This window comes from Petaurus breviceps, unplaced genomic scaffold, assembly GCF_028583685.1.
Source record: "Petaurus breviceps papuanus isolate PSGF00001 unplaced genomic scaffold, PetGlider_PUasm1.0 171, whole genome shotgun sequence".
Taxonomy (NCBI): domain Eukaryota; kingdom Metazoa; phylum Chordata; class Mammalia; order Diprotodontia; family Petauridae; genus Petaurus; species Petaurus breviceps.
In genome coordinates, this window is record NW_027185754.1 from 8398715 (window position 1) to 8417291 (window position 18577).

An 18577-nucleotide genomic window follows, 5' to 3' on the forward strand; every position below is an offset into this window, starting at 1 on the left:
TTTTATCAGCCGCCCGATTCCCAGGTGAGCACTCTTGGCTTTTCCTTGCTTGTACTTGCTGTAGCCCTCAGAAGATTTAGAGAATTTCAGTACTGATAGAGTTTGCTTTTTGCAGAATGAATGCCTGTTCCTGGAGAGGGAAGCAGCAACAGAATGCCATTTAATCCATTCAAGATTCATGCTATTTTAAGAAAACCTGTTGTAAATTCTTTTCCAGATGAAGAATAGTTTTCATTTAATCCGTCAATAAGCATTTATTAAGCCCCTACTACATGTCAGGTATCACAGTGTTGATAATAACATCCCACCATTTATTATTTTCACATGAAGAAGGTCATGATACTCACATTGTGGTCCCAGTTGAGGTTAAAGAGGCTGGTTTTGATCTAGAAGTCATCTCTGGAACCTGGAAGTTGAACATTTTTCCCCCATAGTCTGATCTTATTATGTTTAGTCTAATAAAATGTGATGAGATTATAAACCAAAAGTGACTTTTCTTGCCACTCCACACCTTTTACCTCCCCTCTGGGTTGTCATAGTGTTAGGATTAATGGTGTCCTTCATTTTCTGTGCCGCCATTTAGGCTAAAATTCATGGAATAATAGAAGCTCAGAATTGGAAAGGTCCTCAGAGACCCTTCTAACCAAATCTTCCCCTGAATGAGAATCCTCTCTCCTAAGCATCTAGTGGGTGGCCGCCCAACCTTTGTTTGAAGATTTCCCATGAATCTCATTTCCCCTCTCTGTGCCTCAGTTTATTACCTTTTCAAGCAAAGAGTTTGGATTCCCTAATCTTTAAGATCCCTTCCAGTTCTGACATTATATTCTAACAGTCTATGTTTAATATTATTTTCAACAATAATACGCTCTGTATGATCTTTTATGCCATCAGTATCAGGTGAAGTATCCTCAGTCTTCTTATGATATCATGGTAACAGTGTACCACTTCATCAAAGTTAAATGAGCTTCTCTTGAGGAGCTGATGAGTCCTTCTCGTTTTGCTTTTTCTCCCTAAATAAGGAGCCTCCTGTGAATGTAGTGCCTTTCTCCCTGTCTCTCTCTCTGTCTGTCTCTGTCTCTTTCTCTGTCTGTCTCTGTCTCTGTCTCTCTCCTGCGTTAAGCTGCAGATGCTACAGAATTCTAACGAAAATGGCCTTGCTGATACTTATCCAGTAGGAGTGGAGAAGGCAAATACAGCTGAGGAACATCAGCTTCCTAATGAGGATATGTGGGGTCCCAAAGCTTTGCATAGGTTTCTTTGTTGCTTCCCCCTCTCCCAAGATTGGGTTACATGCAGTCCTAAGGGAATTTGAGTATGAAAGTTGTAAATGACAGAAGAGGTAGTCTAGTCAACTCCTTACTTTACATATGGCAAAAATGAGTGTGAGAGAGTAGAAAGGACTTTCCTAAGACCACACTGTAAATTACTTAGCTGTAGAGTTGTGCCTAGAACCCGTGTGTCCCAGTGTTTTGATCCAGTGATTTTTCCATGGTAGTATAGACGTTCATTTCCTCTGTGGTTTCATTTGTGAGTTCTAAGCTCTGTTGGTGGCAGCAGAAGCAGTCAGGGCCATAGAATATCACCCTAATCCAGGTTGGATAGGGTATTAAAACAAGATAACTAGAAACACTGCCCCCCCCCCCCCAATCTGCTTCCATCTGGATTCAAGGAGATGGTTCTTGGGGCAGCAGTGTCAATAAGGCCACTTTTGTTCCAACTCTGACATCTGGAGCTCAGTTCAGCACAGATACACGCACATGGACACATACCCACACACTTGGGTTCTTGCCTAAAGAAGGCAGAGAAGGGGAAACTATAGGGAAAGTCAGAGGAATAGATGGGAGGACCAGAGAAAGCGAGAGGGAGAATTTCAGGGGAGGAAAGAGCAAGTACAAATGATATTTAACTCACATACAGGCTTAAAATAAAGATAAAGTATTGGTTGAATTTTTTGGCAGCAGATTTAAACACTCTCAGTGTGCCAGCTTCAGGAAAAAATGTATAGGGGATTATAAAATGCCTCATTTTGTGTTTAACGGTTTTATTTCAGAGTTGACTGGCTAAAAATTGGCTGCCTTTGGAAATGACATCATTGGGGGGGGGGGATCAGTCTTAATTAAAAGGGAAAAACGTGGCTTGTCTGGCTGCTGAGCCAGTTGGGGGACAGCTTGCTTGGAGGCTTTGCTGAGTGACCCGAGGGGAGGCTTCTGGGTGTGGAGTCCCGGCCTCACCACTGCTTTTGACGGTTGCTGCCCTTGGTAATTGGCTGAGCATGTCCGCATCAGGGACTGACAGGCAGTGGCGGGTTCATCTCTCCAAGAGGAGAGGCTGACCCTTCTGAGAGAGAGAAGGGGTCGAGCGGGTGGGAAGGTGAGGGAGGAAGGTTAGGTTGCATGGAGGGGAGCGGGCTGCTGGGGTAGGGGGAGGACTGAAAGTCGCTTTGTGAACTTGCCCCTTCTGGGGCCGGGGATGGCGTGGGGGAGGGGCTAGCGCTCCCCTCCTGGTGACCAGGATAGCTGGCAGACAGCCCCGAGCTGCATCCCAGCCCTTCTTGGCTGTCAGCGGATGTCACTGTAGACACCTCTGCTGTCCAGAGGAGTCCACATACATAGGGAATAGCCGACACTCAACGGATAAAAAAAAATAACGTTATAGTGTTTGGACTTTGAGTGGCTCAATCCCCCAACCCCCTTTTGCCTTCATCCCCCCCTCCCCCTGCCCTTCCTTCCCCTCTTTGAAGGAAACCATCCAAGAATGGTTTGAATTAGCCTGTTGCTCTCGCCTGCTTGGCATTTCTGGGGGAATGGAGCCCAACCAAAATTTTAAGCAAATAGAAGTCACTTTTTTTGAGATGCCTGGATTTTTTCCCTCTTAAAAAAAGAAAAAGAAAAAGAGGAAGGGCTTAACTTCTGTCCTGAGGGTGATAAAGCCACAGTGTGCGGCTGGAAAGCATCTTGACCTCCCCTCCCCAGAATGCTGTTGTCTTAGTCTGTCTTTCATTTCCTTTGGTTGAGTGAAGGCCAGGGTATTCAGAGGGGAGAGAAGTCCAAGGGAGGGAGGGGAGCAGAGGGGAGAGGAGGGAGTAGAGCAGAGGGGAGGGGAGCAGAGGGGAGGGGTGGGGGTGGGGTGGGGGTGGGGGTGGAGTGCAGTTAGAATCCCGCTGGCCGGCAAGAGGACTGTTCCACCGTACACTCAGTCTGCCCAAAGCCTTCACCTTGGTTTTCCTGCTCCCTGTTTCTTGCCATTGGGAACTGCTCCCCTCTTACCTGCTCCATGGCTGGAAAGCTGGGACCACAGACAAAGTAATGAGATCACCCAATCAGGTTATTTTTTGTGGGAGTTGGGGGAGACGGAGGAAGGGTGGCAGGGGTAAAGGCGTCAGGAGGTGGGGTGGGTTTCCCAGTTAACTGTGGGTGGGGTTTAAGGCGCCTAGTGGGAGTAGACTCAGATCTGTGGATTCGGGTATTGGTAATAAGAATCCTCACATCTCTTGCTTTTCCTTTCCTTCTCTTTCTGCAAAACAGTCACTCCTGACATGTGATTTCCCATATCTGGCATTTTGGGGGTGGAGGCATCTATCCAACTTCCCCTCCATGGCCGGCTCTCAGGCGCTGCTGGAGAATTGGGATACTGAGTCTTTCTTGGGGAGAAACCGTTGTGGTGTAGTGAAAAGGGCACTAAAGTTAGAAAATTATCCTTGTCCTAATGGCTCTGCTACTACTCCAGGTGTGACCCTGTGCTAGTCATTTCACACCGCTGATTGGCAGCTTTTTCTTTCTTAAAATGGGGATGTTAATGCTTGCATTGCTTGCCTCAGGATTGTTGTGAGGAAATAACTTTGTTGGCTTGAAAGTGCTAAAGAATGTAAGATATCGCTAGCTGTATGACCTTGACCCAATTGGTTTGTGTTGGAGCCTCATTCTTCCTTTCTGTAAAATGGGAGTTACCTATAGACTTTACCACACTGGTCTGAGGGCCAAATGGACTGGTGGTGGCTAAAGGCTTTTTTGCATCCTTGAAGTGTTATGTAAACGTAAGCTGCTTTCCTTATTCAATTGAATTGAAATATAAATACTATTATTATTTGTCACTAGGAGTTGGTAGAGGTTTATTTAGCTACTTGTCGCTGGCCCAATTCTGGGAGAATCGAAGTTCTTTTTTCTTTTGGAAAAGCAGGATTTCGTTTGTTTGCTATCGGGTATTTTTGCCTTTTTCCTTTCTCGGGGATGTGCCAGCAGCCAGCGATTTGGTCCTGTACTGTAATTTCACAGATTATGAAAATAGAGTAGCAAATTTGTCAGACACATGGACTGGCTCCTGGCAGGTGTTGCTGTTCAAATCACCGAGTGCACTGCCAAAACTTTGTTATTTGCATAAATGTAGAATTGAACAGGTTATCATTCCGATTAACGCCATTTACTGCTTAACTACTGGAGAAATTGGCAACCAAAGTTGTTGCAGGCCTACTATCACTTTGACAATGCCATTCCATTCACTGCTTCACTAGGGATAATGGCAGCTATGAAGTCAAGGAAAAAGCTAGAAGGTCAAGGGTATTTTGGTAGAGTCTCTTTGTGCATTATGTATTTATATGACACGTGGTTTCCATTCTGTTGATTCCATTGCTTCCCGGGCCCATAGAGAATAAAACTAGAAAACCCGTGCCCTAAGCTCCAAAGCTAATTTTTATTTGCGTGCAAGGCAAGTGAAGAGGTTGTAACCTGAGGTTCATCTCATATAGATTCATAGTTCTAAGAGTGGAATTAGACATTAAAGCAGAATTAGAAGTAAAAATGAAGACAGTTCCTCATAACAGATGGCTATACTATTGGAGTTGACTTTTCCAATAGTGTTTGGGGATTAAAAGGGAAGATGGATAACTAGCCCCTTTGGGAAGGGGTTGGGGGAGGAAGACAAATCTTTGACCAGTCCTGGAGTCAGCCAATAAGATGAAAGCTGTATGTCCCTAAATCTAATTCTCTTTCCTGGTTCTTTTCCCCAGGGATGCTTTTCCCATAGGGTAATTCCCAGGGTCATAGAGAAATATGTTAGAGCTGGGAGAGACCTTAGAGATTATTTAATCTATTTCCTCATTTACAGAGTAGAGAAACAAAGCTAAGAATAGTTAAGGGGCTTGTCCAACATTACAACTAGAGAGCAGCAGAACCCACACCTTTTAACTTTCAATCTTAGGTTTTTCCCTACTACTCTTATGTGATATCTTTCCTGGGATAGCTCAGTACTATCTAGTCATTATCCAGAATTCCCACCCTAACTGGTCAACCAAGTCCCTTTTCTCCACTGACAGTAGATTGGAATCCAATAACGTCATCAAAAACCATCTTCAAAAAAGCCTCTATTAGTTGACTTCTTGTGTGGGACCATGAATGAGGCTCAGTACAGACACAATGTCTTGGAGTCCCTGCTGTGATTATTTGAGTGTCAGTGCTCCGTCATTGTTTGATTTGGTGACACTTCTCTCTTTCCAAAAGGGCTACATACTATAGATTCAGTTATAAAATTTCAAGGGAACTAACTTACTTCCGTGTGTTAAAGCAGTTTGTAATTCTCATCAAGATAATCAGAGACACCCTGGGGCTTACAAACACTGGACCTTGGAGTCCTGGCTTGAGATGCTTATACACCATGAGGAATCTACCCTATACTGACCTCTGAATTTCTTTCTTTAGGGAGTGTTTGCCTTTTGGTTTTATATCAACCCAGGCAGATTTTTCCAGTCTTTGTTCATGTTCCTCACCACCTGAAATATACCTTTCTGCTCTTTTTCTATCCAAATTGCTGCTCACCCTTCAAACTGCACAATTCTTCTTGGAAGCCTACCCCAGCTACTCCTGCCAGCATTGACCTCTTTTCTTTTCTTCTAACATCTCATAGTTCTTAAGATCTGAACTATAGAATTTAGCTCTTGATTTTATACTGACATGTCTTATTCTCTGTTTCGTGTATATGTGTTTTGTTTTCCCAGGTAGTTTATAAAAGTTGAAGGCAGGGATCATGTCTTATCTTTGTATTCTCCCAGACAGCTAGCACAGGGCTCTTAATAGATACACATTGGTTGAGTGAGTCAAGTAAAGAACGGTTGCCAAGTGGTTTTCTCCTACCTGAAACCTGAGACTTTGCACAAAAGTAAAGTCCAAATAGACAAGGTAATTGTTTAATAAATCAGTCTATCAATCAATCAATCAATCAAATATTTTTTAAGTGCCTATTATATAAAAAACATTCTGCTAGGTTCTAAGTTTACAAATGGTAAGAATGAAAAATTCCCACTCTTAAGGAGTTATTATCTAACACTTCAGAGATTCGTCTTTGTACATTACATCATGTTGTATAGTATTGTGTCCCCCCAAACTACAGAACCTCATTCAATGAGATTCACTTCAGAAAAGCTTAGCCTAGTCATTCACACAGGAAAAAATAAGTGGATGGGGGTGGCTAGGTGGCACAGTGAATAGAGCACCAGTCCTGGAGTCAGGAGGACCTGAGTTCAAATCTGGCCTCAGACACTTAACACTTAATAGCTGTGTGACCTTGGGCAAGTTGCTTAACCCCAATTGCCCTGCATTCCCCCCCCCCCAAATCATAAAAGAAGTAGATGAAGAATGCATATTACCTATAATATTTCAAGTAGTCAGATGGGTAGACAGTTAATGTTTATCCATCAGATTTGTACCCTTGTATGAAAATATGCATATGTTTACATATAAATAGACTTGCATAGATGCGGGAACTGAGACTTAGGTTAAGTGACTTGCCCAGGATCACACAGCTAATAAGTAACAGAGGTGGCATTTGAACCTGGATCTTCCAATTTGAAGTCTGGTACTCAAACCACTTTGTTATTCCATCTTGCTGTAAAAACCTTTCTTTTAAACACTAGTTTTCTGATGATGTGACTTGAGTCACAAAACAAAATGACCTCCAAAGAATCAAAATTTCTAAAAAGTGAGTGGAGAGACTATGGTGGATAAGAACTGTTGCATATTACCAGTAATGCCCACAAGAGTGATGTAAAAGATAGCATCAAAGACAGGTACAATTGGAAAAGGAGATGGGTGGACCTGGTTGCAAGATCAGGGAATGACAGATGGACTGCTCAGGTACTACCCTTATGACTGAAAAATCAAACCAAACCAAACCAAAGGAAGGCCTGCAGTGTGTTCATATTTCTTTTCTTCTGAGTATATCTCTAGTTTGTTCTTGTTTGTATGAATGCTGTCTCCCTGCCTGGGTTGTTAACTCCTGGAGGATTGAGACTGTTTTTTTTTTTTAACCATTCTTTGTGTCTCTGTAATGGGAATGGAAATTTGAAGATCTTCCCTGCCCCTTAATACACCTAGGGGGGAGTTTGAAGACTTCCCCTGCTTTGAAAATAAACTCTGCCCCTGAACAGGCTGAATGTAATCACATGGAGCCTGTGATGGAGGGAATTTGCTGAAGGGTGCAGCAGCCCGCAGGAAGCTGGTAGTCAGAGCTAGCAAGATGGTGGGGGAGAGGATGCTCAGGCAAGGAGTCAGTTAGGCTTGTGAGTAGATATTGATATTGTATTGGTTTGTGGGAAGGCTGAAGGATGCTGTGGCTCTCAGTGTTATTATAGCTTCTGAATATTGTTGGTACTATGATGGAATAGGCTTGCTGGTTTTGGGATTCAGTTTTCTGCTGTCTAAATAAATGCTTCAGTTCAGTCCTCTACCTGGAGAATCTGGTATATTTTGTTATTGAATGTAATGCGATATTTATAGTCATGATTTTTTATTGTGATCATGTGTGCTGTAAATATTACATTGGCACTATAATCTCCAATGTGTGTATTATAGTGCCTGTCACATAGTAGGTGCTTAAAAATGCTTGTTGACCTGATTAGAGTATGTAGGATTTATGGAAAGATATGGAAAAGATTTCCAATGGAAAAGACGGCGTGGTTGGGTTGCAGTCAGCACTAGTGGAAGGATTTTGAGATCATGGATTTATTTTATTTTTTGTGGGGGAAAGGCAAGGCAATTGGGGTTAAGTGACTTGCTCAAGGTCACACAGCTAGTAAGTGTGTCAAGTGTCTGAGTCTGTGTTTGAACTCAGGTCCTCCTGACTCCAGGGCTGGTGCTCTACTCATTGCACCACCTAGCTGCCCCTAGATCACAGATTTATTAAAGAAAATAATTGGGGTTGAAGATACGTGAAGTTTTGGTGATGATTGGATAGGACTGACTGGGGATTTGTTACTCAGATAGCTAATTTTTGGGTGCTATATTACACACACTATTCATCCTTTTAGAAAACTGATACCAAGAAACTTGAGGTGGGGAGGGATAAAGGTCCATTCACAAAAAGTTGAATGCAGTTCCAACCTCGTTTTGTTGTTTTGGGCTCTCCAGACAAAAGACATTATTTTTGCTGTTGTCCTGACTATAAAACTCTTCTCCTAGCATAGGTGGCATTCTTAAAAGGCATCTATGCCCTTTGAAAGCTTTCTGTTTTTGTCAAGCATAAATTCCTAATGCTGATAAAACCTCTCCCCTGAATGGATAGGTTCTCATCCTCTTGTTGAGTCACTTGAGTCTTGACTGACTCTTCATGACCCCATTTGGGGTTTTCTTGGCAGAAATACTGGAGTGGTTTGCCGTTTCCTTCTCTAGCTCATTTTACAGATGAGGAAACTGAGGCAAAAGGGTGGAGTGACCTAGCTGCCCTATCTCATCCTAGAAAAGTCCTTTTATTTCAGCCATAAGAATGGATATATTTTTTCCTATATACTCTTACCCAGCACTTTTTTTCAGTGGCAGATGGAATGGATAGAATTGAATCTTACCTCTTTCTTCTTTAGATGATGAGGAACTAATGAATCATCTGCTTAATGTAAAGACTTTGGTATAGAGGAACAAATACTGGATTTAAAATCAGAGAACCCACATTTAAATCTTGCTTATTCCATCGATTACCTGTGTGACTTTGGGCAAGTTGTTCACTTCTCTGGGCCTCAGCCTCCATCTGTTAAATGAGTGGTTTGAACTAGATATCCTCTGAGGGCCCTTCTAGCCCTAAGCCTATTATCCTATGATAGCAAGGAAAGAAATATCCCAAATGCATTGAGTTGCCTCTGGAGGTAAATAGATTGTGTCTCATTACTGGATGGCTTCAAGCAGAGGTTGGGGGACCACTTGTCCAGATGTTGTAAAGAAAGTTTCTGTTAGAGGGTATAGATGAACTTTTTGGTCCCTTCCAACACTGAGATTGGGCAGCTTGATGGTACAGTGGATTGAGCATCAGGCAGGGAGTTAGTCAGGAAGTTCAAATCTAGTCTCAGTCACTAGCTATGTGACCCTGGGCAAGTCACTTACCCCTGTTTGCCTCAGTTTCCTCAACTGTAAAATGAGCTGAAGGAAATGGCAAACTATTCCAGTGTCTTTGCCAAGAAAACCCCAAAAGGGGTCTTGAGGAGTTAAATACAACTAAAAAATGACTCAACAACAACATTGAGATTCTATAAGGTAGACTAGCCAAAGAGTTGGAAGCTGGAAAAACCACAGATGAAGCTCATGCACAAAGTAGACACCCAACAGCCTCTGGGTACCTGGTGTTCAAGGCACAAGTGAAATGATTGGTAACCCACATCATCATCATCATCATCATCATCATCTCTCTCTCTCTCTCTCTCTCTCATTTATATATCTCCACCCATCTGTCCATTCATTCTTTCATTTAGGTAACACCTGAACTCTTTGGGGAGTACTGTGACTTATGCTTCATGTCACCTACCTCAGGGCTGGCCACATAGTAGGTACTTAATGTTTGTTGAAAGAATGATTTCTGTGTCTGTGTGTGACCTTGGGCAAGTTACTTCCTACTCAGTTTTCTTCTCTGTAGGATCTTTAACATCATTACAATTCTGGTGTTTTGTGTTTCCAGGATTCTATTAGTCAACTTCATTAATGAAATCAAAATCTTCTAGGAAAGCAAGACCATCATCTTTATCTAAGAAATGACATAGATTCTTAGCATTATAAACTATTTAGGGTTGGAAGGGACTTTAAGAGATCCTGTAGAATGGAGAGATAGGAACACAGATGGTTATGGATTGGATGTTTGGGCTGCTTCTTGCCTGTTGAAAGGGTTGGTCTCACTGAAACTTTGTTTTTCTTTCCTTACTTTAGTGAGCCCAAGAATTGTGATCTCTCTACCACCTAAGATGGAGTACCTCATTTTGGTAGCCCTTCTTCCCATTTCAAATGCCCTCTTTCTTTCTTTCCTGGGATGACAGTGACTGTCTTCCTCTCTCTCCTTGTCATTATTTTAAATAGATAGCTCTATCAAAGTCTCTCACTTTACCCTTCTATGTTTCTCTATAAAAATAGTGTGTAAATCAGATCCTATTATCCCATTGACTTACCTTATCATTTCAGGGTTGTGCTACTTTCATTTCTGATTGTTCTCTAATTGGCAATGGCTTTATTTCTCTTACCCCCCTCTGTCAGGCTGTTAATGATCTGTAGACAAACACTTAAATGCACTAGGGGAAGCTAACTGTTTGAAGGAACCCTGCAGGGAATCCTTTTGTAAAGCAAAGAATTCTTTTGTAAAGCAGATAATCACCATCTAGCTTCTTGAGTTTTGTACATTTGGGAGGTTTCTTAGAACGAGGCACACCTGCTTTATATATGTATCAGGAAAAAAAAATGTTCTTATTTTAGCCTTTTTTGGGTGCAGGTGAGAAGGGAAAAAAAACAACTTGCAAGACCTTACCTGGCATGTGGGCTGCCACCTGAAGGCTTTGCTACCATCTGTCACCTGGTGGGGAGGGATCTAAAGGGAACACTGAGCCAGAGGAAAGAGCTGAAGTTTCTTCTCTAACCTGCTCTTGTAAGGAGAAGTTGACTTTTTCTCAGTGCATTGCTTTCTGTCTTTGAGCATCCTCAGAGCCAATGACGAGGTAGGTGAATGTGGGAAGTGAGGAAGGGGCATGTGTGTATGTGTGTGTGTGTGTGTGTATGTGTGTGTGTGTGTGTGTGTGTCTGTGTTTTATGAGGTCCAAGCTATGAGGAATGAGTGTGTGTGTTTTATGAGGTCCAAGCTATGAGGAATGAGTGTGTGTGTGTTATGAGGTCCAAGCTATGAGGAATGGGGGGGGGGAGAGACAGAGACAGAGACTGACTCAGTTGATTTCCAGGTGCAAGATGAAGACATTGGGAGTTGGGGGAGAGACAAGCTGTAAACATTAGACTCCTGAGAAGGGGGTACTTGGTGAATCTCATTTGTAGGTGAAATTCTGATTTCGTTCTGATCAGTGACTTCATAGTACAAGATTACTTCACTTTCTAGAAGAGCTGTGTTCCTGAGAACTAAACTAGTGAGTCTGAGTTTTTGTAAATCAAATCAGATTTGGAGTGCTCTTGGGGGCATTGGCTCTTTAAGATATCTCTTAGAGAGAATGCTTTTTGCAAAGCAAAGAATCTTTTAGTCATATGAGAAATGCAAGACTTTGATAATTTGGGTTTTTGTATATTGGGTTTTCTCACAACAGGACACAACTGGGAGAAGAATCAGTGCCATCTTCCATCCTGACTACCTTGTAACCCTTTCCTGAGCAGAGACTTAATGTGGCAGAATGTTGTGTGATCCAGACAATATCTCGCCCTTTCTGAATTATTGGGGCAGCTTTGACTGGCCTATAGGACAAAGACCTGCCCTCCAGGAGCTGAATTGGTCTGGAGTCATTAAGGGTGATGTTTAGACTTCCAAGTCACCGTAAATCTGACTGAGCTGACCTATTTTTCTTTCACGTCGCTGTTGTATTTTTTATGAATGGATGATGAAAAATGTAGCAAGGTCGTTTATTTTAATTTCCTTCTGACACCTGGACTCTGTGTTCTGTGGCAGCTGTCCTGCAGCTAGCTGGAAGTTTGCCTCCAATCTGGAAGGTGGCAACATCCCCCCTGGATGCTGAATTCACATTTCACTCTGTGCAGGAAAGAGGTGGTAGGGTTGGCTGGAGGGCAGTGGAAGGTGGCCACATAGCAACTAGACCCTTGACTTTGGAGGGAACCCCTTTACGATACAGGCTTTTGGGAACACAGGATGATCAACACCCCTGAAAGCTAACCATGTGAAACCAAATTATCAGTGTGAAAATGTGTTACGGTGTTTTGGGGGGAATAGGAGTGGGGATAGGGAGGCAGTTTGACCTATAGCATTACTCAGTCTATGTAACTATGTGTTACATTAGTACTGAATGCTGAATTCATACTTCAGTCGGTGCAAGAAAGACATAGGGGGCTAGCTAGGGATTGGGGATTGGTGGAAGGGTGGGCACATAGCTCATAGACTCCTGTGTCTGGAGAACCTCCTTTTTACTAGGATAATCAACATACCTGAAGGCTAGCCAGGTGAAACTAGGTTATAAATGGGTAAATATATATGGGAATTTTTTTGAGGGGTGGGGTGGGAGAGAATGGGCTGATAACTTGTTTGACCCCTAGGATTGCTCAGTTTATGTGTTTGTTGTTTATTAAAGGGCTTTTGGGATTCATAATTAGGCTTCCTTAGGTAGATCTATACAGATTGGCTGGCAGGAAGCAAAGGCAACAACAGTATACATCTCATGTAGGTGACTGGAACTGAAGTTATTTAGCTGGCTGATCTCAAAATATTATATAATTTGAGAATTCATATTTTGGACTCAAGTAAAATTCTAAAGGGAATGTGTTATTTTTTGAAGTTCCATATCGTACTCTGGGGAGTGTTGCTTACCTTATGCTCAAAAAGACTTCAAGAAGTCTTTTGTCTACCTAGTCTTTTCTTAGGGCTACACCTAAGCCAGGGCAGCTAGATAGCGCAGTGGACAGAATGCTGGGTCTGGAGTCAGGAAGACACATCTTCCTGAGTTCAAATCCAGCCTCAGACACTTACTATGAGTTACCTTGGACAAATTACTCAATCCTGTTTGCCTCAGTTTCCTCATCTATAAAATGAGCTTGAGAAGGAAATGGAAAACCACTCCAGTAATCTCTGCCAATAAAATCCCAAAAGAGGTCACGAAGAGTCAAAAACAACAGATATCTAAGCCATCCTGGAATGACAAGATTGAAGGCTGCATCAGAAAGCAATTTTTCAGTAAACAAACAGATTTCACTCTCTATTCTACCACACACACTTTTATTAAGTGTCTGCTACATATGTGCAGGCACTGTACTAGGTACTGGAGATATAAAAATAAAAAACAAAGCAAGGACCTTACATTCTATTAGGAGAAGCCCTCCAGGGACACCCTGCCTGATAGCCTTTGACACTTACAAATTAGAGCAGTCTCTAGTATGTGCAATTCATTATGCTAAGTTCTATAAGGCATAGAAAGAAATGTAAAAGTAATAGAATTTTGCTCATGGCATCTTAGGTCTAGAGCTGGTAAGGGACCTCAGAGGTCACCTAATCTAATCTCATTTTATGGGTGAGGAAAGTGACTTGCCCAAGATCATACCTTTGTATAGTTTCAGAGCCAGACACACACTGATGCTGTAGGATCATTTGATCATAGATACAGAACTACAAGGATCCTCAGAGGCTGTCATAACCCGCCCTCCCTCCCCACCCGCCCCTTTTTGTTGTTTGGTTGTTTTTCACTCATGCCCAACTCTTTGTGATCCCATTTGGGCTTTTCTTGGCAAAGACACTGGAGTGGTTTGCCATTTCCTTCTTCTGCTGATTTTACAGGTGAGGAAACTGAGGTAAACAGAGTTAAGTGACTTGCCCAGGGTCACACAACTACTAGTAAGTGTCTGAGGCTAGATTTGAACTCAGGAAGATTCATCTTCCTGACTTCTGACCCAGTGCTCTACCCACTGTACTATCTAGCTGCCCCCTGACTTTTAGTGTCTGCTGATTTCTGAGATGTAAATGCTCATGATGAAAATTTACCATTAGCCTCCTACCACCTCTGTCAGGTGATGAAAAGCATATTTGGTCTCCTGGAATTATGGTCAGTCATCATATTGATCAGAGTTCTTATGACTGTCAGACTTGTTTGTTTTTAAAGTGTTGATGTTATCGTAGAAATTGTTCTCCTGGTTCTGCTTATGTCACTGCATCAGTTCGTTCAAGCTTTCCTAGGTTTCTCTGAAACCATCCCTTTCATAATTTCTTATGGCAAAATAGTATTTCATTGATTGATGTAACATCATTTGTTCCACCATCCCTCAATAGATGGACACCTCCTTAGTGTCCTTGGGGTAGAGGCCTAGTAGTGGTATTGCTGAGTCAAGGTAGTTTAGGAGGTTCTTAATGTGTGTGTGTGTGTGTGTGTGTGTGTGTGTGTGTGTGTGTAATGATACCATTTTACCCGTTTGGGGATGCCTATGAACCCCTTCTCAGAATGTTTTAAATACATAAAATCAGAGGATTACAAAAGATTTCAGTTATATTAAAATAATTACCAAAATATTTTTTTAAAAGTTCATAGACCTCAACTATTAAGAGCCCCTGAGATTCTAGTCCAATTCGTGTATTTTATAGGTGAAATAATGACACTCAGTGACAGTTAGTTGACTTGTAGCAGAGCTAGGATTTGAACCCAAGCCTTCTAACTCTAAATCCATTGCTCTTTCTAACATGCCATACTGACTCTAGAAAAATCCAGCGTTTTGTGGACTACGTTTTGATGTCAAATCTCTTCAAATTGACCCCTGGTTGTTGGATGACAGGGGTAAAATCTTTTATCAGGTCTGTTGCCAAAGCCTTTCCAAGTTGACTACCAAGCTAGAAATCTGCTAAAGCTTGAGTCCTCGCCTCCCCAATAACTCCAAGAATCCAGGGACCTCTCCTCCATTCCATGATGAGGCCTAGAACAAGGACTTGTTTTAGGTGGAGGAAGATATATTCATGACTGATTAGATAATATGAAATGCAATACAAGAGAATTCACAGAGTAGGATATGATTAATTATTTGATAAGTGGCATAGGCATAAATATTCAAATTCAAAGAAGGGAAAGACCTCTATGACCTGGAATGGTTTCATGGAGGAGATGGCATTGGAGGATGAGCAGATTTGGAGAGTTGGAGAAGACGGGGATGCCATTATAGAGCCAGTGAAGCCCAACGTCCTATATTTTGGTGGGGGTGTCCAGAATTTCCCTTTATTCTTTCACATGCTTACCCATATGGTGGTTCTTGTGTGCACAGATGGTTCTTAGTGAACTTTTGGGACCCTATTTGAAGACCTCCAGTGAGGCAAATTCACATTTATGGGGGAAACTTCTCTCAAGACTCAGCAATGCCTAAAGACTTCCGGCACCTGGCTGTTCCGTCATTGTGGGTGTATGTTTTGGGAATGGTTTCACCATGAGGACAACTTTGTTCTCTGTGTGGGGCGGGACAGAACCCTCACACCTCCCTTAGGCACACTGGTCCAACTGTAGCCCAAGCAGTCCACCCCAGGGGACTTCACAAAGGAAGAAGTCCCTGCTCACCCACCTCCCCCAACCAGGTGCTTAGCCTGATGGTTTTTGGGAATGACTGAGCTAGAGGGAGGCACATTTGTAAAATTTTTGGCTTGGAATTTAAATCTATGCCAGTGCCCAGACTTTTTTTTTTTCTGTGTAGCCTCACATCCCTGGACTCTCAGAGCTATAAGGGACCTCAGAGGTGATTGAGTTCAGCCCATACCTCAATAAGAATTCCTTCTATAGGATCCCTAATCAAAAAGCTAGTTATCCAGCTTTTGATTGACTACCTCCACTGAGGGGACCTCATGACTCTTTGAGGTAGCTCATTCCACATTTGGATAGCTCTAATTGTTACCAATGTTTTTTTTTTTTCCATCAAACTTAAATTTGTCTCTTTGTCCCTTCTACTCTACCTCAGGAGATTGTTGTGAAGACCAAATGAAATAACATATATGAAGTGCTTTGCAAACCTTGATATTGCTATATAAATGATAGTTGTTATTATTCCATTCATTGTTCTTAGTTTGACCTGTTAAATCAAATCCTAGCTCCCAGCTCTTGGAATTAGATCTGGAAGGGACTTAGAGACAACTTAATCCTCCATTCTACCCTCCAAGTGATAGCCCTTTAGACATTTAAAGACAGCTGTCGTGTCCCAACTACCAGATTTTCTCTTTTTGTGGGCTATATACCTATAGGTCCTTCAGTTGATCTGCATATCAGCTCCAGGCCCTTCACCAGTGTCCTGGGCACTCTTCTCTGGATGGTCTCCAAGGAGCTATTTGTAGGCCATCTTGTCCAATATTCCATCCCAAGGGATGCTATCAATATCATCCCTGATAAGTGGTCATTCAGCCTCTGAATGCTTCTGTTGGCAGAGAACTCACTACTTTGGGAGAACCTGGTCCAAAGCTGGGTAGCTGAATAGTTCCGGTCAGCAAAGTTCTTCCTTAAACTATCTTAATCCAAAATCTACTTTCCAATAATGTTAATTCACAACTCCTAGTTCTTCCCTCTATAATTGCATAGAACAAGTCTATGCTCTTTTGCATATGACAGCCCTTCAAATACATGAAACACTAATCATGACCCCATTGAGTCTTTTCTTCTCCATTGAGTGAGACAGCATGGCAAATACGGAAAGAACCTTGGACTTGGAAATGGGAGGCAATCAAGTTCAAATCCTACTTTCACCATTTCCTAGTTGTGTTACTATGGGCAAGTCAACTTAATCAGTTTCTTCATCTGTAAAATGGGGATAATAACATCTGTAGTACTTGTTACTACTTGTAGTACTTGTTACTACTCATAACAATACTAGAACATTGTTATGAGGACCAAGTAAGGTAATTAATGTAAAGCATTTCAAAAACCTTTTAAGTGTTGTATAAAAACCCTGTTAGCTATCCATAGAATCTTTAACTAACTAGAAGGGACCTTCGAGGACATCCATATAAATGCCCCAATTTATAGATGAGGAAATTTAGACCCAGAGAGGTTAAGACCCTTGGCCAAGCTGACATTGGTTAGTAGAACTGAGATTTGAACTTAGATATGGCAATGCCACGTTAAATACTCAGAGGTTCTGATTTCTTTCCATTATGCCATGCTGTCTCTCATTGTTAGTGCTTCAACTAGTCTTCATTTGTTTTTTTTTTTTTTACCTTTATCCTGGAGCAGACAGTCCCCCTTCTCTCCATAAGCCATTCTTTCTAGCATGTGCCTTCTTAGCACCTTCATATGCCATATTGTCTTCCCAAGTATTTATTGACTACCCTTAATGGACAGAGACCTGCGCCATGAACAAAGATAAACCTGTGCCATTTGTTTCGTCTTGAATTCATGGCAACATACCTCTTATTTCCGCAATGCTAGACAAAGTACAAAGTGTATCCTAACAACCTTCTGAAGTGAGTAGTGTACATATTATTTTGCCCATTTTACAGACGAGGAAGCTGAGGCTCAGAGAAGATAATTTAATTCGATAAGAATTTATGAAGGTTAAGTGATAAAACCCACCATGGCATGACTAATAAATGGCCAGAGCCAGGGTTTAACAACAAACATTTATTAAGTACCCAGCAAGGTCCTCTACTTAGTACTGAGGATATGAAGACAAAGATGAAACAGTCCCTTCCCTTCAAGGGCTCCCCTTCCTCGGGGTTACATGTGTGGTGGTGATGACTTGAACTCAAGTCTGACTTTTAAGCGCAGTTTGCTTTCCTCTACATCTCATGGTTTCTCAGTGGTCAGTAAGACAGGTAGGAGGGAAGGGAATAAGCATTTCTATAGCACCACTATGTGTCAGGCACTATTATAAGCCCTTCTTTACAAATGCTATCTCTGCTAGGTAGGTGCTGTGATCATCCCCATTGTACAGTTGAGGAAACTTGAGACAAACAGCAGTTAACTGACTTGCCCAGGGTCACATAGCTAGTAATTGTCTGAGGCCTGCTACCCACTCTGCTACCCAGCTGCCTCATATCCAGGTGCATAAACGACTATAATACTGGGTAGAATCTAATTACCAGGAGTGGTTTACGGCTGCCCTGAGGAACATGAGAGGGAGCACACCTTGGTCCAGCAGTTTCTTTTTGAGACAGGGACTTTGGGTGAGATTCTGGTTTGTTAGACCCAGACCCAGCTGTCAGGTGGAATCACAACTTTCATGACATCTCCATGAAGAGTTGTGTTGTGTGGGCCATTGCATCTTCGAGTCATTGCCACCGTACATGCAAGGGAGCTCTTGGAGTGGTGGGGCTTTCATGCTTGTGCCGGCGCCTTCTGCCCGTGAGTGGCAAATGCACTTAATACTCAACTGAGCCACTTTTTAACGTCTTCTCTTTCAAGGAGAGCACTTGCTAAAGTTCTCTGTGTGAAGGCAGCTTTTCTTTTCTATCTTTCAGGACGGATGAAACGTGCTGAACTCTATCCTTTGCACCTCTCACCACCTCTCTGGGTTCTAGGTAATCATCACCCATTGTGCTCCTCCTTCTGCCCCATCCACCTCATTCTCTCTTGGGTAGAGATTCTTAACCTTTTCTGTGTCAGTGAGCCATTTCACTGTCGGGTGAAATCTATGGATTCCTTTTCTGAATAAAATTTGTATAAAATACATAGGATGAT

At 42.3% G+C, this 18577-nt stretch overlaps 1 protein-coding gene across 4 annotated transcripts in view; it reads left to right on the plus strand.

Moving 5' to 3' along the window:
• ZNF423 (zinc finger protein 423) overlaps positions 1 to 18577 on the plus strand; it is a 438674-nt gene that overhangs the window by 165685 nt on the left and 254412 nt on the right. Inside the window, exon 1 of one of the 4 annotated variants that reach the window (XM_069082545.1) lies at positions 2128 to 2258. The exons of 1 other annotated variant lie outside the window; for it this stretch is intronic. The gene's annotated coding sequence lies outside the window, so the exon portion shown is untranslated. Of the gene's footprint in view, positions 1 to 2127; positions 2259 to 3142; positions 3324 to 18577 lie in introns of those variants that run through there. 2 more of the 4 variants (XM_069082546.1, XM_069082542.1) reach the window with 2 other exon arrangements.